Raw genomic sequence first — 25,130 nt, 5'->3', positions numbered from 1 at the left:
TCAAGCCCTCAAAAACAGTCATACTACTTTGGACTCATGTATGACTTAATCTTATTCACGAGGGTGAATATCAAGGGGGGGTAGACGAAAATTGTGGCCAGAAAAGTGACTGAGGGACCCTTGATAGCTGGGAACTTTTATTATTATGAGATGATGTGAAAGCCAATTTGACTATCATAACCTTTCCCATATTTCAGTTATTTTTCCATATAAAGTTTCTTTGCGGAAGACCGATTTATTTCTTGAACTCAGCGGGTATATTTCTATCTTTTCTGACATGGGATGATCCAAATGGAAAGATCTTTGGATTGTGTTCTATATTTTGTTAGGGCTAGCACACTGTGATTCAGCGCAAAGGGAGTTTACAATAAATTCTGTGGTGTTATGGCAGTGCCACAAACAGTGCACACAACAGTAGCCGCAAGAACAACTCCTTATCTTGACCTCATTAGACGTGGTCAACTAAATGTACTGATACCTCATTAAACATTTGTCAGATTTTGGGGGAGAGCATAATTGGAGCCTGCAGCATCCACTTCCCTTCACCAGAATCTACCAATTCTGAGATTTGCCCTACGGAATTTGGAATAACAACACAGACCCGGGCCAATTGAAGTGAGGGCTTAGGTAGCACCACTATATTCTCTGCACACACCACATGTAGGTAGCTGTAAAGACAAAGTCCAGCTATGTAAGTTTGCCATTTGTGAAACAATTACACTTCAGCAAACAATTTTATATTTGCATGCCAAAGTGTGACTATTTATTCCAGTGTAACAGTAAAAGCTGTAACATTTTGGCAAAGTAAATTGCATACCAAGTGCGACTCTTTTAAGAAAATTATAGAAAAGTATTTTACTTTAGCCACAAAGCAATTTCTGAGATTTCGGTGCACAAAATATGATGGTACTACTTGATTGAGTACATTTTGTGCACCGTCTGTGTTCCTGCAACTTCCCACGAGTACACAGAATTTACAAAGTATAGATGTTTGTTTTTTCTTCTGTCTTTTCAGTCACTTGTATTCTCCTATAATTAACATTGAATCCTTAGTACAGTGTAAAACGCCCAAGTTAATACAATAAATTGAGTTTTAAAAGAAGATTTTGGATTGTTTTCTTTAAAAAAGTCCACAAACATAATTGATAAGTTAAAGATAGAGGGAAATAAAACATACTGTACTACACACCAACAGATTTGGGGGGTTACGTCAAGCAGAGGCTGAGAAAAAGTGGGCTCCCAAAACACTAAGGGGCATATTTAAGAGCCCCTAGCACCATTCTAACACCACATTAGCATCATTTTTTTACACTAATGTGGTGTGTTAGAAGGCTAAAAATGCGGTGCCATATTTACAAAGTGGGGTAATGCATGCATTGCGCACTTTCTAACCCTTCGCACTATATCATGGCTGCGCTAGGCATAATGTATGCAAAGGGGGCGTTTCCCCATTGGGGGACCCAAAAAAATGTTTTTTGCGGCACTTCTAGTGCCTGGTCAGAGCAGGCATTAAAAGGGGCATGCTACTGAATACAATGGGCCCCTATGTACTCTGCAGGAGTAGCGCCAACATTTTGGTGCTACTCCTGCAGAGTACATCAATAGTGTCAAAAAATGACGTTATAGCCCCCTATCCTGCACCATGGTGAACACATGGTAGCGGTAGGGAGTGCTAAAGGGCGCAAGAAAAGTGCACTGTGTGCAGCGCCACTTTTCTTAAATATGCCCCTAAATCCCCATGCATTTTCCATTTTTTAAGCAGCAACACAGCAAAAACTGCTGAATGGAATTAAATCAAATTTGACAGGAAGTTACGTCTTGTTCCAGAAAGTGTGTTTTATATGACTTGGGGTAAACCTGTTTAGTAGTTTTGAGATATTAATGTACAAAAATACTTGTATATATGAACAGTTGGGTTTCAGAGATTCTCTCACGAGAGTCCCTTGAAACCAATTTACAAAGTACAGTGTGCTGATTGACCTAGTGAGCTTTCTTCCCTCAGGCTGATTCGTTCCCGTGGCAGACATGCTCTTGTGGGAAGGAGTACTCTGATTGACTGCCTGCAACATGAAGGAGAATGTTGTAACCAGACATCACAGGACTCAGCGATTTATTACCCTATCCTGTGTTTATTTCTCTCTCTCTCTCTCTCTCTCTCTCTCTCTCTCTCTCTCTATATATATATATATATATATATATACATATATATATATATATATATATATATATATATATATATATATATATATGAAGGCAGGGTAGGGATAACCTGCCCAACTAGGCCTTGTGAGGAGGGTGTCCCAGAGGGATCCCCCCATGGCCTAAAACAAAATACAATTAAAAAAGCTGCAATCCCGCAGGAGTCCCCTGGTATTACAATGGGGCTGATCCTTTTTGTTTTTTTAAATAAAAGCCCACTTGGACTTTACATTTTTATAATTGGACACCCTCCTCAGGTGGACCAGGACCCAGGGGTTTTCATTCAAAATATTATGGAGGGAAGCGTGAGTGGGCCTCCCTCTCCGAGCCTGTTCTTGCCAGGAGGACTCCATCTACCCAGAGCTGAATTCACAAATAAAGGGGAGAGAGGCATTCAGCCCCTCTTTCTCTGCCACTATTGGACCTTGGAGGCTCCATCCTCTGGGGACCATAACTTGTTAGAGAGGACGGGTATGTGACCCTCTAACTTGCACCAACACTAGGTATTGGGGACCCCATCCCCCAGGGCCAAAGCCTTTAAAGAAGTTGAGGTGGCATGCAGCAACCCTCCCAGAGCTTCTTTTGTGCCCTGGGTACCTATAAGCTGGGGCAAAAATGTTAATAAAAGGAGAGCAGGGCCACACACCCTGCCCCCCCTTGATGATAATGGCACCTGGGAACCAATCCCTGGGTACGCAATAATCTAAAGTATCCCCAGGAACCCTCTCCCAGGGAGAGAACTCCACTTTGCTCCTGACTGTCAGGGAGCAGTTAAAAAATACTGCTTCCACTTTGGCGGGAGCAAACTAAAGTTGCTGGCTCCTGCCAGCACCAGTATGGTGCTGGGTGGGGAGTTAGCTAGGGCCGCGGGGCCCTGGGGTTCCCCCATTACCCTGACATTGTGGTTCGTGGGTGCCCAGGGAGGGTAGCGGGCACCCACGAGAGGCCCAGGGGGACGGGTCAATAATTTAAAAAAAAGGCTATCTGAGCCGCTTAATGTCTTGGAGAGGGCGGCCACATGCCCCATACCCTTAATTAAAAACAAAGGACCCAGGGGATGGCCCCCCAGGGCTCCTAGTGACTCGGGGGGAGGGCAGCATGTCACCTTCTCTTAATGGGGAAAAAAGGTCCCATGGGATGGTGTTCTCCGGGGCCCATAGGTGCTTGGGGAGTGGGGGAATATGCCCCCTCCCCCTAATAAAACAATAAGTAATGGGTGCCCAAGGTAGGCACTGGGGCACCCAATATAAATTGTAACTAAAAAATGTTAATAATAAATGAGCGGCAGGTGCTGCTCATTTATCATTCACTGCTCCGAAGGAGTGTCCCATAATGCCCTAGGGCATTATAATAAACAATATGTTGATGTGTGTGGTGCCCCTATAAGCGACAGGGGTGCCACAAAGCATTTTTTTAATGCTGTGGGGGGCTGCCAGAAGTTAAGCAGCCCCCTCAGGCAATATTAGAAAAAAAACCTGTAAGTTTACTGGGTTATTAAATTCATGATCCCAACTTACCATTGTTTTTTTAGTTTTTTTAACACTCCTAGCTGGGATCTATGCTTTACTGCTTGAGTGCAAGACCCCCTTGTGGTTGTTTTTATGAATGCATGTTGTGGGTTGAAGCACTGTAAAAAAACACTTAGTGGCATGATTTTTTTGTTTAAGAAAAATGATATATCTCTGAGTCTTTCCTTTAACATATTTCAGTTCACAAATTGCAAAATTAAAAACTATGTTAAAAGAAAGATTCACAGATATGTTTTTATTAAAACATTATTTATTATTTTCAAAATAAGCACTATAATTAAAGAATGCATTGTGTGTATTAGTGAAATATACATTAGATAAAAATATTGGTGATTTTTGTAGAACAATAATGATAGACTCACTTTTTATAATTTGGTGTTGTGACTCTTTGGCAAAGTCGTAAGTCTACCTGAGGTGGGGATGGCTTCTAGCAAAGGGTTAGATGGAGGGCCTGGCTGCAGGTCAGACCCTGTGGCCAACCACACACAAACACGGCCAAAGGACATGTGAGGCAGGAGAGATGCCATTGGAGGTTTTATGTGTGGCCTGGATACAGGAAGGAGGTTCTTTGCTACGAGGGGTTGGCACCAGGGCCTCCGGTCAATCCCCCCCCCTCACACATGGTGTAAAATATTACTTTACTGAAAACTAAAAATTCAATGAAAAATGAGGGTTAAATGTACAGTATTGTTAGGTGAAAATTTCAGTGACAATGTAACATTTTTCAACAAAAAAAAAAACTAAAATTCCCCAGCAGAAGTTATCTTAAGTAACTTTAACTCATGTCCTAAGGTAACCATAATTCACACCTTCGCCATGCACACCTAATTACCCCAAATATTACATAACTCATGACCTGTTCCATAACATCATTGATAACTTCAATGCTACATTTTAAATACCATCATTAATGACAAGACTCTGCATGGTGGGGGAAAGGGACATCTCCCAGTTAGTAGTAAGTATTCGCCATTTTCCAGTCACTGTCCCTTCTTTTTCACACATTTAATTAAAAAAACATAAAAAACATAAACCGTTGTGTCCAGAAATATAAGCAAACCTTGGCATTGATGTCCACACAGAAAAGCTAAGAGAGGCAAATCATTTTCTAGTACTTGATTATTATTACTGGTTTATTGTGGTCATTTGCACCTATACAAAGCTAGAAGGTTGCTTACAAGTAGAGACACAGCATGTGTTACAGTGGTTAGCGATGCACCTTCCCACTCAATTCGATATTGGTTACCCCTGCTTTAATATTTTCATAAAAACTTACATGAGTTCTAAGTAACAATGACTCTGTATTTCAAGACTACAACTAACCATCACCTTTCAAACATGTTACAGAGAAAGCAAACATTGATAGCTTGTTCATATGGACATTTGAGGTGATTTCGTGTCAGTAAGAAAAGAAAGCACTTTGTAGTTGTATCTCAGAAACCCCCCAGACATGTTCAATTATATGGCTGAAGGAATTATTCCTTCTTTTATTCTAACTTTTATAACTGTTGATGTCCTTAAATTCGGAGTCACCCACATGGTGTTCTTATTTTATTCTATGCCCCATCAATTTTTGTGTTCTTTTTTAGGTGTTTAATATAGCGTCGCCCCACATTCAGGAAATGATGGGGTGATTTACAGTACTCCTTTTTGTTGTAGAAAAGGATCTCAAAAATAAGAACTGAATATAACTGTAGGATACAGTTGAGGCTGGATTACAGGAGTCATATTTACATGATGAGGAGACAGGGAATGGGCAGGTGATTGGAACAGTACTAAACAATGCACTCAATATGTTGATTAACATATTTTGGGGCACCGGGAGATGAATTTATTTGCCAATAATAACACATTAATTTGTAAAGCTGAGAACCAAAACCTCTGGTTTAAAAGTACAGCAAGTAATCAACTAGAACACATGTTCTGGAATTTCACCTATAAATTGCCTCATTGGTAGGTCCAACTCCTTGAGGAAAATGTAAACTATATTGTTTGACAAAGTCCAAATAATGATTAATACTCCTGGTTGTATAGTCTGTCCATGCTTCCTTCACTGAACAAGATTGCAGTAAACAAAGTTTAGCACAAACCTGGCCAACTCTAAGGATGTTTAATATTTTTATTTATATACTTCAATAATTTAAAAAAAAACATAGAAGCCTTCAATTGTATCTGTGGACAATACGTTCTTCCTGGTTTCATGATTGTAATAATGTATATACATGCACTCACTTAAAAGGGAATAAGACACTAGAGTGCACATGTAGAATAAAGGAACAACATTAGGACCAATTCACAAAAACAGTTATGCATATGGCAAGAGCACTCTTTTACGCACTCTTACATGCCTTTATGAATCAGCTCAAGATGTTCAACTCCCTACTTGCAAAAGTGCAATGAGGGCACAGGCCTTTTCATTTGAAGTAATTGTATAAGAATATTTCCATTTTAGTCCTATTTCATTCCCATTTTAGATGATTAGGAAGCTACTTTCCGTAATCACTACATACTTTCCATACCCTACAATGCTTTTATCAATAGGTGCCAAACTGTTGTTGTGCAACAGAGCACAAATTCAAGAGAGGCAAGTTTTTGAACTCTTAAGGTTTATCACTCATCTTTTTGATGGCATTACATGACGCAGTTGTTAGACCTGGCATCTTTTGGTGCGTTTCCCCTATCTTTTTGCCTTCTGACCTCCTGTTTTTATGATATGCTGGACTCTCTTTCTGCTTGTTTATTGTCTCTGTGCACTTTACCACTGCTGCACTACAGTGTAAGTGCTCCCTAGGTAAATTGAATTGGTGACTGGGTTATCCATAATTGGCATATTTGATTTACTGGTAAGTTCCTAGTGAAGTGAACTAGAGATGCCCAGGGCCTGTAAATCAAATGCTACTAGTGGGCCTGCAGCACTGATTGTGCCACCCACATGAGTAGCACTGTGAACATGGCCCAGACCTGCCACTGCAGTGTCTGTGGGTACAGTCTTGCACTGCCAATTCGACCTGACAAGTGTACCCACTTGCCAGGGGCAAACCTTCCCCTTTACTACATATAAGGCACCCCTAAGATAGGCCCTAGGTAGCCCCGTGGGCATGGTGCAGTGTATTTAAAAGGTAGGACATGTACTGGTGTGTTTTACATGTCCTGATAGTGAAATATTGCCAAATTCGGTTTCCCCATTGCAAGGCCTATCTCTCCCATAAGTTAACATGGGGACTGCCTTTCAATATCTTTTCAGTTCTGTCCCCCATTAGGAGCAGATAGAGATTTGGAGTTTGGGGTCTCTGAATTCACAATTTAAAAAATACATCTTTTGGTAAAGTTGGTTTTTGGAATGTCAGTTTGAAAATGCCACTTTTCTTGCTTAACCATTCTGTGCCTCTGCCTGCCTGTGTATTCCACGTCTGGATCAGACTGACAGTTGAACTGTTGTGAATTCCCTCTAGACAGCAACACTAAGGTAGCTGGGGTGTAGCCTGCATATCCTGATGAGTCTCCTAGGCTAGAGTGGGGAGGGAGGAGCTGACACTTACACCTGAAAGGGCTGTGCCTGTCTTCATACAATGCAGTCTCCAACCCCCTGGTGTGTGTTTGGGGACAAGCCTGGGCAAGGCAGAATATTGTCAACAACAGAGATTTGCCTTTGAAGTTTGCCTACTTCAAAGGCAGAGAGGGTTTTAAGTAGTAGAACAAAAACGCAGACTTTTACAACACTTCTGGATCAAGAAAAAACCTCTGCCAAGGAGAAGAGCTGAGTAGCTGGAGGAGGAGTAATGCCCCTCTACTGTGTGTGCTTTGATGGGTTGGCCTGCAGTTGCTGCTTCTGCCTCATAGAGGGCAAAGAATGGACTTTGCTGTGTATCCTGCTTGTGAAGTTTCTTCAAGGGCATGGAGTAGAGTTTGCATCCTGTTGGAAATCTCGGGGATATCAAAGACTTCAGTTTTATCTGCCTACTGCACTGTGAACTGTGTGTTTTGTGCAGCAACAGAAGAAAAGCCACTGTGATCCCATCAACGATGCCACTTACTGCACCATGACCTGACTATGCCACACGGAGCCGTGCTACACGTCGCACTGCAACCCTGGTCTCACCGATGCCGTCACCTGACACTGTCACCGAGCCACTGCTTGCACCGTGACCTGTGGGCCCTGCACTCCGCATCGCCTTCCTCACACTTCAGCCATGGCATCCCTGACGACAACGCTCCATGCTGACACGGACGCCGCAGCCTGCACCGTGGCCTGAAGACACTGTTTGTGAGGCACACGATGCACCATCCTGTCCAGCACCGCAGCCCAGGTCCACCGACACCAGTGCCATCGACTCCAGCATCATCAACAGATGTCCCTGTCTGCACCGCAACCTGTGAGTGCCGCATGAACCCCGCTCTGCACCGCTGTTTTGGGCCTACCGATAACTACGCATCAGCAATGACAACATCACTTCCTGCACCGTGACCTGGAGACAATGCACATCGCACCACCTCGCTTCACACTGCATCCCTGGTCTCACCAACATTGCAGAATGCTGTCACTGAGAGGCTGCCTGCACTGTGACCTGTAGGCACCGCACAGCGCATCGTCCTGCTTTGTACAGGAGCCCTGACGCAATCAACGCCAGTGCTCCTGACTTCATCATCAGCTCAGAGTTCAATCTGCAACGCACGTGACTTTAAGAGCCGGACGACCCCGGCACCGTCCCTGGAACCGACACCTGCAACGCCGCACTCCAGATCTCACTGTGAGGATCACGACGCCCTGCATTTCCAAGGTACTGTTTGTAGGTCTTCCTGACACTGTAGATGGCCCGCGAATCAGCCGGCAACCTGAGCTGTTAGATTTGTTGTTCACGCCGTGATAGCCCCAAACTGAGCTATCGACTTCAAGGAACTGTATTTTAAAGTTAATTCTTGCAAAAAATCATATGTTTGTTATTGTATGTTGGATTTTTCTCATTTTGGTCTTGTTTTACACAGATAAATATTGGCTATTTTTCTAAAACTGGTGTGGTGTCCTTTTGTAGTGTTTTCACTGTATTACTGTGTGTTATGTGCAAATGGTTTACACATTGCTTCTGAGATAAGCCTGACTGCTCGTGTCAAGCTACCAAGGGGATCACGAGGAGTTATCTGAGCTAGGTATCTCCCTTATCCTGACTACACTGAGGGTCCCTACCTAGACAGGGACTGCCAACTAGAGACCCCGTTTCTAACAACAGTGCATTAATCCAACGTTGCCTTTTTCTTGTCAACAAAATGCACTTTAGAAATGCCTCAGGGAGAGTGAGAAATGCAACATTGCATGGACTGAAGCATATCATGATTCTGTATTCATTCACCTACCTTACAGCAGAAATGCTCCGTTTTAAACACAGCTCCCATGGTCCTACTGCAATTCATTGCACCTGGCAGCTTTGGAAAAGCCAATAGTTCTGACATATGACTGAAAATGAAAGCCAGACCTATTTGCTTAGACATTGTTTGTTTATGGTTGTGTTTGAGTCCCAGACTGACTCCTATAAGTTAAATGCGCTTTTACCTCACTCTCAATTTGATTACCTCTTAAAAACAATTTCAATTTTGAAATACAATGAGGACAATGTACTTTTTGAGGTAAAATTCACATTTAAATACCACTGGGTACCCATTTCCCTCTATTTGCCTTCCTAGATGTCCCCTAGGATCTACTTTTTACATTTTTTTGGTCCCACTGGTGAGATATTTAGCATAGCAAGCTACCACAAAGATAACTCTTAATTGATTACAGTGATGTGCAACTTAGCAACTGCCCACTACACCGAATGAGTGCAAAAATGGCATTCACAAGTCCCTGTTATCTTCTCTGGAACCTAAACAGCGTTAAAAGGGTAGTGGAGTGGTTATTGGTTTGGATGGGAATTCCCCTGTGTTTTCTCCTTTGCAATCCATTTCTTCCTGGCAAACTTCATATGCTCCAAGTAAATTATCCATACATTTTCTTAGAAAAAGTAAATTCTTATGAATCAGCCAAACTTCACTTTGTGTTGTTTTCACTATCAGAATACACTTCAAAGGAATAAGAGTTACCAGTGATTTATATATGTATCACAGTATCTTCCCTCCTTCAATTTGCCACCATGTTATTTTACACTGGTGCTACAGTTGCAGGAAAATGTATCTCTCCGTACTTACTGGCAATTGCTGAAAACACTGAGGTACTGAGTGGCAGAGGTGCACAGACAGAAGGCAAACCAATGGAGAAAGAAACTTAGCCATACTGTGTACATCACTGGTAGTTCCTGAGGACATATATTTAGATAATGCTAAATTATAGATGTTAAGACTTGGGCTATCGAAATAGGGTAAAGTCTAAGCCACATGTTTAACCTGGAGAGGCTCACAGAAAGGTGATACAGGGTGTAAAATTGATTACTAAAGGGAACGGCTACCAAGTAAAATACTGCATTTTTAAGGAAAACTACTTCTAGAAGTAGAGCTTATGATATGTAAATCAATGTATTGTGGCCATAGATGCAACACTGAAACATATCATTTTGTGGGTGAGTATTTGCGGAATAAACCAGCAGTAGCAAAGGTGGTGATTGAAACGTAAGTTCATTTAGAAAGAGTTTGGGCAGTTTGTATTAGTCAATGTGAAAATGATGGAGCTTGGATATGTGTAGTGTAGCCACAGTAAACAACAGACTCAACCAAAATGAAGGTCTTCATCTGTCATTAAGCTCCAGGTTCAATCTACATTACCCTCATGACATCAATAAATATAAAAACCGGATAATTTACAGAAGCCCACTTATTTAATCTAATTCATGCATAACATTGTTGGCGGACTACTGCCTTCTGGTAGTTGAATACAAAACGTGTTAAGTACAAATAAATATTTTCATCATCAGGAAGAGAGGGACCATATTACAAAGGTATTTAAATACAGCTATGTAGTTCCACCACTGGACCAACACATGGTTGTGGAACTGCTATAGCCTGAAGCCCAAAGCATATTGTTTGGGGTCATGGACAACAGGTTTTCCTGGGACAAGAGGGCCCAACCCCCTGCAACACAAACCCTTTGACTTCCAGTTTACAGTACCACAAAATGGAGCAGGAAAAGGCACTGTCTGCAGTTGAGGTAATGTTTGAGCCCACATGTTAACCCTGTTCAAACTTGTATTTATAGTTCATTAATATGAAGCCTTTATTATTAGGATGAGTGCTCTAAATAAATGTTGCAAACACAGATTGCATTACGGAGTGTGTTTACAGTAAAAAAAAATTAGTACACACATTTGCAAAGTTTAACTATATGAGGCTGCGTACAATGCTCCCAGAATGCTCTATGATTAGATGCAAATATGTGCAGAAGTCTGAAAGTAAGATTGATGATTCTTTGCTTTCAGAATAAAATGTCCACAAAAAAGTGCAAACAAATTTCCTAAACAAATGTTTTGCTAAACTATTGTAAAATTGTAGGTGCCATTTCTTTGAAGAATTATTTAGTAAAATGTATTGATGCATGCTAGTATTGACAAAAAATATTCAGAATTCTATATCAGTGTAACTACTTTCAACAGGATTATGAGAAACATGAAAATAAACAAGCACTGGCAAAACCAACAGATCTAAAAGTACAGCTGATGGATGGAATGCTGAGCAATGCAAACATTCAACCCCAGTCACAAAGATCTGGGTTTAATCCATTGTTTTTTTTGCCCACCACGCCACCCCAGTTTGGATCCAGCCATATGCAAATCAGTCTTGACCCTGTTCCTCATGAGAAAAGTCCAGCCTGAACTGCCAGGCCAGGCCCTCCCTGGACCAGAAACCAGCATCCTGAGACCGGTTTTGGGGTATCACCTCTCATCAGTCAGGCTAGCTTGAATCCAATGGCACAGTGCACACTGGACTCACGTCTCGGCACATCTTTCCCACTCAGGGTGACAAAAGCAAAAATAAAAGATGATGGTTGGAATGCTGAACAATGCAAACATTCACCTCCAGTCACAGAGATCTGGATTTAATTCATTGTTTTTTTGCCAATCACTCCACCCCAGTTTGGACCCAGCCATATGCAAATCAGTCTTAGCCCTGTTCCCCATGGGAAAAAGTCCAGGCCGAACTGCCAGGCCATGTCCTCCCTGGACTGGAAACAAGCATCCTGGGACCTGGGTTTGGGGTATCAACCCTCATCAGCCAGGCTAGCTTGAATCCAGTGGCATAGGGACCACAGGACCCATGTCTGGCAACAAAAGCAAAAGGAACAGATGATGGACAGAATGCTGAACAATGCAAACATTCACCCCCAGTCACAGAGATCTGTGTTTAATCCACTGTTTTTTGTCCATCACGCCACCCCAGTTTGGACCTAGCCATGTGCAAATCAGTCTTGACCCTGTTCCTCGTGGGAACAGTCCAGCCCGAACAGCCAGGCCAGGTCCTCATCCCTCATCAGCCAGGCAAGCTTGAATCCAGTGGCGCAGTGAGCAGGAGACCCATGTCTGTACATACCCTTCCCAGTAAGGGCATCAAACGCAAAAAGAACAGATGATGGATGTAATGCTAATCAATGCATTCACCCCCAGTCACAGAGATCTGGGTTTAATCCATTGTTTTTTTGTCCACCACGCCACCCTAGTTTAGACCCAGTCACATGCATGGTGAGCAAAAGTACAATGGATTAAACCCAGATCTGTGACTCAGGGTGAGTGTTAAAAAGTTTCAGCACTCTGTCCATCATCCTTTTGTGTTGCTAAAACCAAACATCTGACATTGGTGGTCAGTCGTTTGGTTTTGTCAATGCGTGTCTTGTTTTGACACAGTTTTTGTAAAACTTTATTCCCGTGGGAGTTGCCAGGCCCTCACCATTGTAATAAACATTGGCAAAAACAAAACTATTTCTTGGTCTCAAAAAGCACACTGTGCCACAATACATCCTGGCACTGCACAAAACTACTTGGTGTGCCAGTATGAGTCTTGTGAAAGAGAAGAATGCTGTCACATTAGTGAAGATTTACGTATTTCATTAATTCACAAGAATTTAAAGAAGTAGAAATAATACTCCTACGAAATATTTGTGAACTGTATTTTAGCATGAGCAAATATGCATGTGTGGATTTGCTCATGAGAAAATCTGTTAAGCTTTTACAAGTTCACTTTCTCTCCAACCACTTTTTTCCCAACCCTGGAACAAGTGATACTTCTGTCCTTGTCAGGAGTAAATTTCCAATCTTTTGCATAATAGGAAAAGATTCGAGAAGAGTTGCTGAAAACCCCTGAAGCATGCAGTTAGTAAGTTTGTACAGACTCAAACGGGCGTTCCAACCCTGGAACTATTGCTATCTGTTACCTCAAACCCCAGTATGTAGATCCGGGGAAAGGTGGCAAAATAAGGAAACTGCTAGTATTCAAGCTGTACTGTAGTATTAATCCTGGCATAATAAGAGAGGTTATTATCAGAGCTCTTATATAATGATATTTCTGCCATACTACATGGCATCAAAGGGAAAGTAGACTATTTTACAAGGAGGAAAAGTAGATTTATGAAGGAACCTCTCTCATGAACAAGTTGATATTTTATTAAAATTAAATAAAATGTTATTAAATTCCACATCCCTGCAACAGTAGAAATATCTGGTGAACTGGATCATCTAACTAAATATGATATACATCAGCTCAAACCTCACACTCGTTAGGATGAATGCCAAGGTTTTCCACACAGCATTTCAGTGGTTAGATGTGAAAGGGACTTACAACTGGATCGTTAAGGAAAATACTAACAAGATGCAAACTGATGTGAAGTGCTAAGGCTTTTATAAGTAGCACGGTAGAAAGCTTTACGTAATACTAGATTATCAAGTCTAAAATGAAAAAAAAGTGAGATATCCCTAATCACACATGTATACCTGTAAAGTGACTATTTCCCACTCTTCATTTTCAAATGCTAAATGACTGTACAAACCAATGCAGCAGTATTATATGGTATGAAGTACCCACTGCCATACATTATAAGGGTACTGCAAGTCACCAAGGCATTCCGTGTCCATACAGAAAAAACAAGGCCTTAGGCTGAGTTCTTTTATAAGGTCAAGGAATTCCAAAGAGGATGCAGAATTTTGAATTAAAACTGTTATTTGAATACTAAATATTTATTTGGTTGTATAAAAAGATTGTTAATTTGAAAAATAGTCACTGGGCCTTGTCTTTTTCCATCTTTCCCAGATAAAGTACAAAGGATTTTGTTCTATGATCTACAGAAACTGTGCTTTATTGCCTGAACTTTTGGGCATGTTTTGATTACCAATGCATAAAAAGAAGTAAACAACAGATCTAGAAACCAGGTAATGTTACACAAAAGCAGCAAAACGTATCCTATGGAATTTACTTCATTATTTATAAACTATTCATATTATAACATTAACACTATGAAATGTATTCTTCATGAAATAAATCCTGGCACCAATGTACACATTGGTGACGCCTATGAAATCGAATGATACGGTGGCCCAGCAATCTAAAAATATGTATCAAGGTCAGTGAATCGTAATCATAGCAGGAGCATGAAAGCAACAATCTATCTTCCATGGAATTTACTTATTTATACATTTGTCGATGTAGTGCTGTATCAGTATTAAACAAAAGTCAAAGTAAATGAAAAAAAGTTATCATATCAACTGTACAAAACGTAATCAGCGCTCATGCAATTAACAACACAATATTTAATGACTTTTGTTATACAGAGGGCCTCCACTAAAATACACTTTAAACATATGCATTCCTCAATCGATGTGTTTCAAAAAACGACAGCCTTTCCTTTCAAACTCCCTGCACTCCAGCAAAGGCGTTGCATAATTCACTTTAAAAACTTCTTTCACCTAGCAGTAAGAGAAAGAAAATCAAACACCAATCCTAATAAGCAGCAACTTGTCAGAAGTCATAGTCTGACATCTGACTCCTGGCTTTGAAGCACCAGAAAATGTGACAAGATAAACAGAATTTAAAAGCATATTTATTGGTGGACTTTACCGACCCACCAAAAATCTGCTGGCACCCACTGGTGGGTCGTGACCCTCAACTTCGGAAACATTGTTCTAGGAAAAGTAATTTGAGGTAAATAATTCCTGACCACTATCTTTTAAATCGTCGTTTTTTGCAATAACTTGGGATTAATAATATTTTATATTCTTGTGCTTTAGTACCTCGAGTTATGTAATTTGATACAGCAAGGCTGTTTATTTGCTCTTTACCATTTTAAGCCAAACACTGCTCCCCATTAGAGCTTTACATGGCTATACCAGGCATTGCCAGACAGCCATCTGTTACAACTCTTTTGCAACAGTAAACATGCCCTACTTCCACTGCAAGAGTCCATTTGCCACAGCTATGCACAACTACATGTGGTTTGTTTGCTACTATGTTATTTATGCAGATCATATGCAAGGAAGATTAATGCACTGTTGCTGTATGCTAAAAAGGGTTTGTTGGTGCTTCCAGGTGGGTAAGTGAAGACCGAGTTGAACTTCATAATTTTAGTGCTTTAAAAAGCATGAAATTCCTTTCATTCCCTCTTCTGCATTTTTTTATTTTTAGCTTTAAAGACGCTCTGAGATGTTGTTATCGCAGATCCCTAAATGGGAATAAAAGGCGCTGATGTAGGTGAAATATTAAAAGTTCATCGTTTTAATGATTTAGAAAATGGAACAATATAGTGTTAACCTGTGCATGCAGGTTAGCATTCAGCAGGCAGGCGAGCAACATGGTGGACATTTGTTTAGATTTCAGAGTAGTAATGAAATATCGTGCTTCAACCTTCTGGAATCTGAGCACTAACTGCTATTAAGGTTTCAAAACAAAAACAGGGTGTACAGTTATCCTCATATCTGGCTACAGTTCATTAATCTCCAATGATATCTAGCACCTGAGGAAAGTAACTGCAATCGTAAGTATCCCCTCCGTTCTCCCGTAAGTCTTCAGAAAGGCCTGTCATCGCATACAGTTGCTAACAAAAAGGGGCATATTTATACTTTGTTTGCGCTGTTTTAGCATAATTGTTTTTTTACGTTAAAACGGCGCAAACTTAACTCCATATTTATATTTTGAGGCTAGACATGTCTAGTGTCAAAATATTGGAGTTAGCGCCATTTTTTTGATGCGTGAACCCACCTTTCGTCAATGAGATGCAAGGTAGGCATTCCTGTCCAAAAAATGACTCTAAGTCCGTAGCGCCATATCTATCCCCCAGTGCAAAAATGGCGCAGGGGTGAGAGGTGAACCTAAATAATGGTGCTAAGCCTGCTTAGTGCCATTATTAAACGCCTGGGTCAGAACAGGCGTTAAGGTACCTGCAGGCACATCTCCGTGGCCAAAGACCATGAAATGGGTCCACAGGTGCCCACCCCACGCCCCAGGAACACCAACACCAGAGAGACACTAGAGGACAGGGGACCCCATCCTGGGTAAGTAGAGGTAAATTAAGGTAAGTATTAATGTATTTTTTTTTTCTGTGCCTTTGGGAGACCCTTAAATGGGCCCCCTGCATGGCACTAGGTCTAATGGCTGTCCCCTGGGCATGGCCACTGGGGTGGTTGGCATGACTCCTGTCTTGAAATAAGACAGGAGACATTTTTGGGTACTATTGCGTCAAGATATGACGCTAGGCTGGTTAACGGCAAATATATTGGCATTAACCAGCATAGTGTCATTTCTGGCACACTAACGCCATATTTTCCTGCCGCCCCCATCGCCGCTAGCGTCTTTTCTTTTGACGCTAGCCGATCCTTAGCGCCAGCTTGCGCCATTCCATAAATATGGTGCCCGGCTGGCTCTCAGGAATGACACAAGCTGGCGGTAAACTGCATTTTCGCAGTTTTGCATCAGAGAGTATAAATACGCCCCAAAGTTTCTTTTGAAAGTGCCCACTGTTGGAGACCTTTAAGCCAACTATCTACTTTGGATGGAGCCAATATAGGGCATACATCCTCTGTTAGTAGAAAGCACTGGAATGCTAATTTTTGTTTAATATACTGTTTTTTTGGCATTGAGATCACCCCCAACAGGCCTTTTCAGTGCTCCAACGTTACGGCTTGCACTGTGACAACATTCAGTCTACTCACTGCCTCTGCCCAGAACATTTTAATTTCCAAATATGCCCATGACAGCTGTATAAAAGTGGCTCCTCTTACTCCATGATTGGTAAAATTGGTTGATCCATCAGGATACATTTTATGAAGTGTTACTCATTTTAGGGAGGTTATGTGGAGGTTAAATTGCACTAATCTAAAAACAATGCATTAGATAGGGTCCTGATATTCTTGTAAGCCCTTGTCCATTTTATGTCTGTGAACTGTTCCGAACTGCTCTCTCCCTTCTCACTCTCACCACTAGCTTATCAATTCCTCAGTTCACAAGTGTCTACATATTGTGAATATAAGTCTCCCGTCCGCTGTCAAGGGTTGCACCTCCTTTTAAGGTGCAGGTGTTCCCCGAACTGTTCGGAAATTGTCCCAGATTTTTCATGCCACACTAGCTAGCTTGGCGTCCTGCAGACATTGACACATCTTGCTTGCACCTCCTGGAATTTCGGAAACTTACCATTACTGTAAAGCTCCCAATTTCTTTATGCAGACTCTCTATATATCCATCTAGTCCCTATCATAGTCAAATTTAAGTTTCAAAACGATGGCAAACTCCAAAGTGCCATTTCCTGTGCAAAATGGGTCTTCTTCATTTTTTTCTAATCTTTCATCCAGGAAATGCTCAATAAATCAGAACAATTATGGCTGATCTTGTGGAGCTTTGTATCATTTTTAGCATAAGCGTGCAAGCTCTCTGACGTGTTGTAATCTCTGTGGGCTTTTTACCACACCCACCGCACAACCATCACTATCACTCCTTCGTGGGCTTGCCTTTCAAAAATCCTTTATTATCATTAGTAAATGCTTTATGTTTGTCCCTCCTTGGGGCAGTTTTGTTACCGCCTTGGCCATCCACCCTGTTACATGGATAATTTCAAGTTTGCCGATACGTTTGACTGCGTGCAAACTTCTTTTTCCTTTTCTGTCTCTACTTTTGCGCTCACGCTCATGGCGGCCGTGGTGCTTTGAATCAGCTCATTATGTCAACTGTTTTACTTTTCATTTTCAATTTATGTGGGAAGAAAAGTCTAGTTAGGAATTTACAACGTTAATAGCTCTAACTCGAGCAAACACGAGCCCCATTGCATTGCAATTGCTTGTTAAATATTTCTGAATAGCTCACATGTCTCATTGTAAGACAAGTCCACAATATCTTTGCAATAAACTATTTTTTCACACTCCTTAAGAATTCCATGGCAATCTGAGAAAGGTTTTCTCATTCCCTAATTAGTTCAAAGGTAAGTATTAGGAGAGAGTTGTTTCTCTATCTTGCGCACAAATACAAAATTGCCTTCCGACTGCCACCAGGCCACATTTCTCTCATTAGAGTCTCCATGCAGCTCTAAAATCTCATATTTTTTCCTATAGAACTGTAACGTATAGTGTGTTATATAAGAAGAGTAATGAGAGATCTAGCAATGAACTAATCAATAACTGAAAATTCATATTTATCTAAAGCACCGAACATGACAGCTTTAGTTTTAATAATACGTTGCTAATTCAAATTTTTACTCAAGTTATCCTGCTCCTGAAAATTAACTCTAGTGGGATAAGTACCTTACCGCTACCCCCCAACCCATTGGTGACTAAAGTAAAATGAACATTTATAATCCCACCGAAACAAAAATAACAGACCCTAATTAAAAGAATTAAATCTCTTGAGAAGGTGTTTTAAATAAGTACAGCGCTATGAGTTTCTGCTCCTTATGTTGTGGAACTATTGGTTTTCTTTGGTCACTGTGCATATTGATGCCCGATTACAGAAAACTGCCTAGAATCAAAGATCCTGTATTAGCTCTGCTTGCTAATTAAAAAGTCAAACAAATGGAACCGGAAGTAAGTCTAGGCCAAAGGTACGTCAAGTTTGGAGACATGGACTAGATTTTCCTTTGTCCATGTTAAGTTCTTATAGCATTTCCATCACCTTGTTTCTTATCTTCATAGTGCGGACTGGGCCTAGAGCAACCTTTTTAGGAAGTGTTGGTGAGACGTTTCCTTCCGTTTTAACAATGAGATTTCAATGTTTGCTAAGCCACTGTTTTGGAAGGTGTATGTGTATCAGCTAATACAGGCAGCCAACCACACAGTGACTGCACAATCCTTTATTTGTCTTCTTGGGCACTTGTAAGAGAATGGACATACCATGGTGGATCAAATGCTGCTGTCTGACACATTGCACAGAGATGGGAGAATCCTCGGCATCCCTACAGTTCTGTTTGGTCATCACATGTAAAAACACACAAATTATTTTATCCACTATCCACTCAAGGAAAGGGTTAATCCAGAAATGTTTTTGGGATATATGTTGGTTTTTACTTCTCGGATACAACAAGACAATGAGATGGTGCCGAGGAGTCGCAAGCCTCAGCACCAACGCTTACAAAAGCATTTGCTATTGTGATCCAACCAACTATTGCTCCTCAGTTCCAGCACGAGACCATTCAAAAGCACATTATGATGATGAATCAGAAAAAAACACTGCAGTCCATAACACAAGCCATCACTGCTACAGCAGCTGAATAACTACATGTGGCAATGATCAAATAGTGACGTTTCTGAAAGGTGTCATATTTAAAATAGTTGTGAACTATGAACTCTTTACATTGTAGAACGGCAACACTGCTATTTATATGCTACATTTGCACTGCTAGAAGTCGCAGAGCTGAAGAAGATAGCACACATTGGCGATGAGCCTAATTTTCCTTTGCAGAAAAGAAACATGTTGCTGTTTTCCTTAACCCACCAATGTTTTTCCCACCAAGCCAGTGAAATATCAGAGACACGTGTCAGCTGGGAACATGTGACAAAATGTAACTTGTGACAATATATAGCAGTATTAGCAAACTTTCTGACTTATAACCTGTATGAAATATTTGAACACGTTGGCATTAAACATCCAAAAGCACTTTTTTAATGTAAGACTCTTTCAGCATTCATTTCTTAGTAGACAGCAGTAAATACAATCACACGGTATTTGGCAAACTAAGACATCGTTCCTCTCTAATTAGTAGTTCAGAAAATAATCAGCTATGAAATTTCTATTTATTGTTGACAACTTCAATGGGATCGCAATACGGCAGCATTCACACAGTTGTGTCTCTGACAAGTGTGCCGGCACGCCTGTGGACATCTGCTACAGATAAGGCAGCATGACATAGAGGTGCAATGAGCAGACACATTACCTGTTTCCTGCATGCTAGGGAACCCTGAGGAAGATTTGGAGAATGATGTTGAAAACAAACCATATTAGGTTCCCTGGTATAATATCATACTCCAGCTATCCCATTCTGAATGTTGGATAAGTAAAGTAAAGCGTTGATTATTTGTACTACAAGCAGAATTTAAAGCTTAAATGCCCCTGGAGTTATGGTTATTAGACACTACTGAACCTTAAATGTATTATGGTTAAGGTATTCTAGAAGTACCGAACATAGTTCATCAACATAACTAAAATGTGATTAACACAAGTTCAATATGCTGCTAACCGGTGTCCTCTGATGAATCAGAGAACGAATAATCGAAGCATAATTTCCACTTTAGCATTCTTGATTTCTACTAGCCAAAATCAAAGCATAACTTTAGCTCTAGCTACCAATCTTATCAACACTTTCGTTGTTCATTTTCAAAAACTAGTGAAAGTCTGTTACAAAATATATGGATTTCTTAGAAATGAGAGTTTGTGCTCCAGAGTCTCAAAAAAACGTTCATGAGGAATTTCCGAAAATGTAAAAAAAAAAAAAAAAACACAAAATTGCTATGCACATTAGCAACTTTAGAGTAATTTATGTGTTATGCTATTTTCACAAGCTACAGATTGATTCTGATTTAGGGGCATATTTAACAGAGTTGTGTTGCTCTAGCGCCACGCAACGGACCGCAGGAGTGACGCAAATCTTAAGTTAGATTTATCAAGTGAGGCAAGGCCATTTTGCATGGCCCTGCCTGACTTGATGAATCTAGATTAGCTCAAAGGAGCACAAATCACTGTGTTGCATTACTCTGCCCTGCGAAGGCATTTCATGGGTGGATGCGTGGGTGTTCCCACACATCCACTCATGGACTTTAGGGCATTCCCAGATTTACCAATACTAGTAGTCCTGGGAATGCATCAAAACCCTACGCCTCCATAGGTGAGGCAGAATAAGGAAAATTACCTTTATTTCTCCTTGTTACTTCATCTTTCTATGGGTGTTGCATTCTCCACAGATACATGAAGTGTGCCAATCACATTTTTATTTTTGAATAAGAAAACCTTTAATGGTGTAAAGGGTGTAAAAATGCCTTGTACAGTGTTAGGATTTCCAGATGTACCACGAGCCGGCCGGCCATACAAGCGCACTGAGGAGAGTGCTGTGCACTCCGCCTCAGTGCTCGTCACAGCGTATGGCCCTGCCCCTTTTACCAAAAAAAACGATAATAAACACTGTTTATTATCGTTTTTTTGGTAAAAGGTTTACAGCTGCCACTGCTGGCGGGGGCGACGCTCCTCTGCTCTAATGGAGGAGCCGCCCCTGGTGAATAGCATGGCTAAAGGCTGCTGGGGGGAGTGGTAGGCAGGTGCATGGCTGCAATTACAATCCTCCACTGCCTGTTATCGGAGTTTTAGCACCAAAGCATGGTAACTTTAAAATAATAACATTTGTTCTGCTACTTAAAAAAAGCACAAACTAAACTTGCCTTTCCCCACCCGACACACACACACATCTGTTTGAAAGTAGTGTTATTTGGAGTAGTGTATATATTAAATTACCGATTACTAAAGATACCTAGGGATTGCAATAGGAAAAACACATTTTAAACATGGCATGACAAAGAATGACATAGTGCCTTGTTTTAATATTATTAGGTGTTGATAATATTTACAATATTAAAAAAAGAGACAGGCTGCTGTAGTCTCTGAGTCACTGCGACCTTTGGCCATATAGGGGAAGGAGCAACATATGCCTTTTGCATATTTATTTTTTGGTATTGCTTGTACATTTTTTCACCAAGTCGAGCGATTTCACCATCAGTGTAAACAGTCTCAGTTGCCCAGATAGTTTCCTGGTAATGACTGATGAAGATTTGTGAAGGGGGAGGGGCTAGTGTATCTGTTACTAAATGTTTCCAATTCTAAGGGGGCTGAAAACTGAACTTTAGCTAGGCCAGGATGGAATCTCAATTACACCGGAGTAATTGGAGTAATTTGAATAATTCCACATTACTGTTTGATACAGAATTACTGATAATTATGTGATTACTCCTTGGAATGTTATTAAGAGTAATTTGGGGGGAAAATTCCTAACACAAGAGTACATTTAGCGAGCGGCCACAAGCACAAGTGTTCTGCTGCACTAAGCGCTCTTTCTCAGCGCAAGCTGCATCACTGTATCCATTTTGAAAACAGCGCAAAATGTCGGTAGTAAGCTGGGGGAAAATTCTACCCCAAGAGCACATTTAGTTTGCATTCACTACTTGTGTTCTTTTGCTTTTAGCATTATATTTTGCAAAAAGTGCATCCTCACGTCCATTTTGAATGCAAGGGGATATTTTTGTGCTAAGACATAGAGCTAACTTCAGAATGACTCTTCTTGCATAACCTTGTGGAATTTTTAGGTAATTCCATATGATTACACAACACTGAATTACACAAGTTACACCCACCCACTAACTTTAACTAGAGAGTTGCTGTCATGACTCCACTCCCATACAAAATGGTATGCAGCAGTTCTTCTCAGGTATACAGTGGTTTTGTCTAAAAAAGTGTTGCAATTATGTTTCTGTTTGTCTTATCTGGAAGGATCAAAGTTATTGCTATTCAAAATAGCATCTGAAACATTTGTGAGCTTTTTATAACATAACTCTTCCTTTTTTGCCTCTTGTTTTTTAACTTTCTCACTCTCTTTTTTTATTTTATTTTCTGCCTGTGTTTCTCTCTCTCTATCGACTGTATAACTTTTACCAGCTCTCTCTGCCTCTCCCAGCTCCTTTCTACCTCTCACTCTTCCACGCTTCGACACCTCTAAGGCTCAAGAGACTGTGAAGATTGTGCACAGTCCATCACAACAGAAAATGAGTGCCAACTTCCATTTTATCCACATAATTGATAAAGCACGTCTAGTTTGCCAGCACACCATCCACACTCAGGTAACACTCAGATATCCCCTCATCGAAGTGAAATAGGAGGGTGGCTTAAACCCATCACAAACACACCCAAATGCAGTACTGTAGCTAGAAAACTGGCAAAAGAAGCTCAAAAGCACTAACACTGTTGGACAATCTTTTTGTCTCGTGATATGAATTAATGGTTAAGTGCTAGAGCACACAAACTCAGGCAGGCAGATTACATGACTAAACAACACACGGAACAATCAAATCTCTTTTTTAATGACTAGAGCAATGACCGCAGCCTACCATGACAGGTCAACATCCATGAGGAATGTACACCCAGTTTGCAAAAGCGCTAAGGGAGCACACAAGTGGTGTACATATGATATTCAAATGCTGATGACATAACATTTCTCAAAGACAGCAAGTCTGTTGTTCAAAATGTTAGGAGAGTGTTTTGACACAACCTTGAGATTAAACATTTGCTATTCAATGAAACCTAGGCTGAATAAAACAAGTGAAAATAAACAGACGTATTGTTTTTTTGTAACTACAAGGAAAATAACAAATTTAAATATAGTGAACTAGACTAAAAATGTCAGAAAACGTTATATTCAAGATCTCTCCCATCTGCGCGTCTTGTAGTGGGCGTTTTCAGACAACTTAGGAAGTTACAAGCATACCAATGGGCGGGTCTGACATTGATTTTTTTTAAACGTTAGGTTTTTTTTGTTACTTTTCTGTGATTGCATGCAAAAATAGTGATTTGTCTGCTTGCTAAGTACATGCCAATGGGTTCAACAAGTTCAAAACTTAAATTAATCCGACTGTAGCAAAGCAAATTCGCCCTGTGTCGAACAAAACTGGTGGATCTTTATTGGGTAGCGGATGAATCCAGAAATAATAAAATTGTAAATGGTAATACATTCTCCTTTATTAAAGAAATTGCTCTCTGCACTGTCATATTTCTACAAACCATATTTTTAAAAAGAACATATTAAGTGGAACATAGATAGATCTTTCCCGAGGTCATTACAGTATATTTAAGTATTTATGGAAAGGGTAAATATATTAAAACAAAGAAATATTAAGACCTTAAAGTGCGCGTCTAGTGAATAGCTTATGAATGCATGTGGTTAGGGTGTCCGTTGAAATTTTTTTTTATGGACATTTTTTATTTCTAAATATTAATGTCACCAATATTGATTCAAGAATACCAAAGACTACTAAATGTCGAGTACATAGGAAAAAGAATGCAAGTAGCATGCATATATAAAACCGAGGATAGAATAAAACAATACGAACAGATGAATTTGTCAAATATTAATTTAATGCATTATAATGTGTGGGCCATGATTGATCTTTGCAGCAAATATACCAATGAACTGACAAATATTAAAGATTAATATTAAAAATGTTAAATTAACATGGCCCCTGCATTTCTTCTGCCCCCTTGTTGGAACGATTGCTCACTTTCTTCAGACTGAAACGTTCACTCAGTTGGATAAAAAAATAAATCAAGTGGCACCTGCTCCCTAGATTGTCACTGGACTTTTGTTTCTCTTGTTACTGTGTTTAGTGCAAAGGAGCCCTGCAACCTTCATACTCTCTACACGACACATGCAATAGTAAATAGAGTCAGATGCAGACTAATCATTTTGCTGCGTGCGTCAGATGCCTGCATTTAATTGCCACACACTGCACTACTGTCATGGCATTAAATCATAAGGGTATTCGTAGTGACGTCACGTCCCCATCAACAAAATTGTGGAACTACAGAAAGTAATTTATTAAGGTGCTATGATGACATCATTGGCACTTAGGAAGCACAGTTATAACCTCTGGTGAAGTGGCAGCCTTACCAACGCTGTCACAGAACGCAAGCAGTGAAATCCTTTCATGTTCAATCCGGATTAAGTGGTCCGTATAATAGCCTGCTATCGCTTCTGGGGAGGGTGCTAGGACTCAGAAGATGTCTTATCTGCATCCCAGGAGTCTCAGGAGCGCCAGGACACTAAAGAAACCCTGGGGATACATATCCAAGGGCAGATTATTTTTCAATTACATCTTCAGGTTTATTTGGGGTGCTAGGCTAGAATGTCCGTTTTTGTTTTTACTAAAAACAGGTAACATAGGGACCTGCTTTGAGACCACTGACAAGTGTAGTGTTACCCAGCTATAAGGTGAT

The 25,130-nt window shown here is 40.5% G+C and overlaps 1 protein-coding gene across 1 annotated transcript in view; it reads right to left on the bottom strand.

Annotated features, from left to right (window-relative positions):
• PAX5 (paired box 5) overlaps window positions 1–25,130 on the bottom strand; it is a 424,585-nt gene that overhangs the window by 396,383 nt on the left and 3,072 nt on the right. The gene's annotated exons all lie outside the window — the stretch shown is intronic.

This window comes from Pleurodeles waltl, chromosome 1_2 (genome assembly GCF_031143425.1).
Source record: "Pleurodeles waltl isolate 20211129_DDA chromosome 1_2, aPleWal1.hap1.20221129, whole genome shotgun sequence".
Taxonomy (NCBI): domain Eukaryota; kingdom Metazoa; phylum Chordata; class Amphibia; order Caudata; family Salamandridae; genus Pleurodeles; species Pleurodeles waltl.
This window is presented reverse-complemented; position numbering and strand designations above follow the sequence as displayed.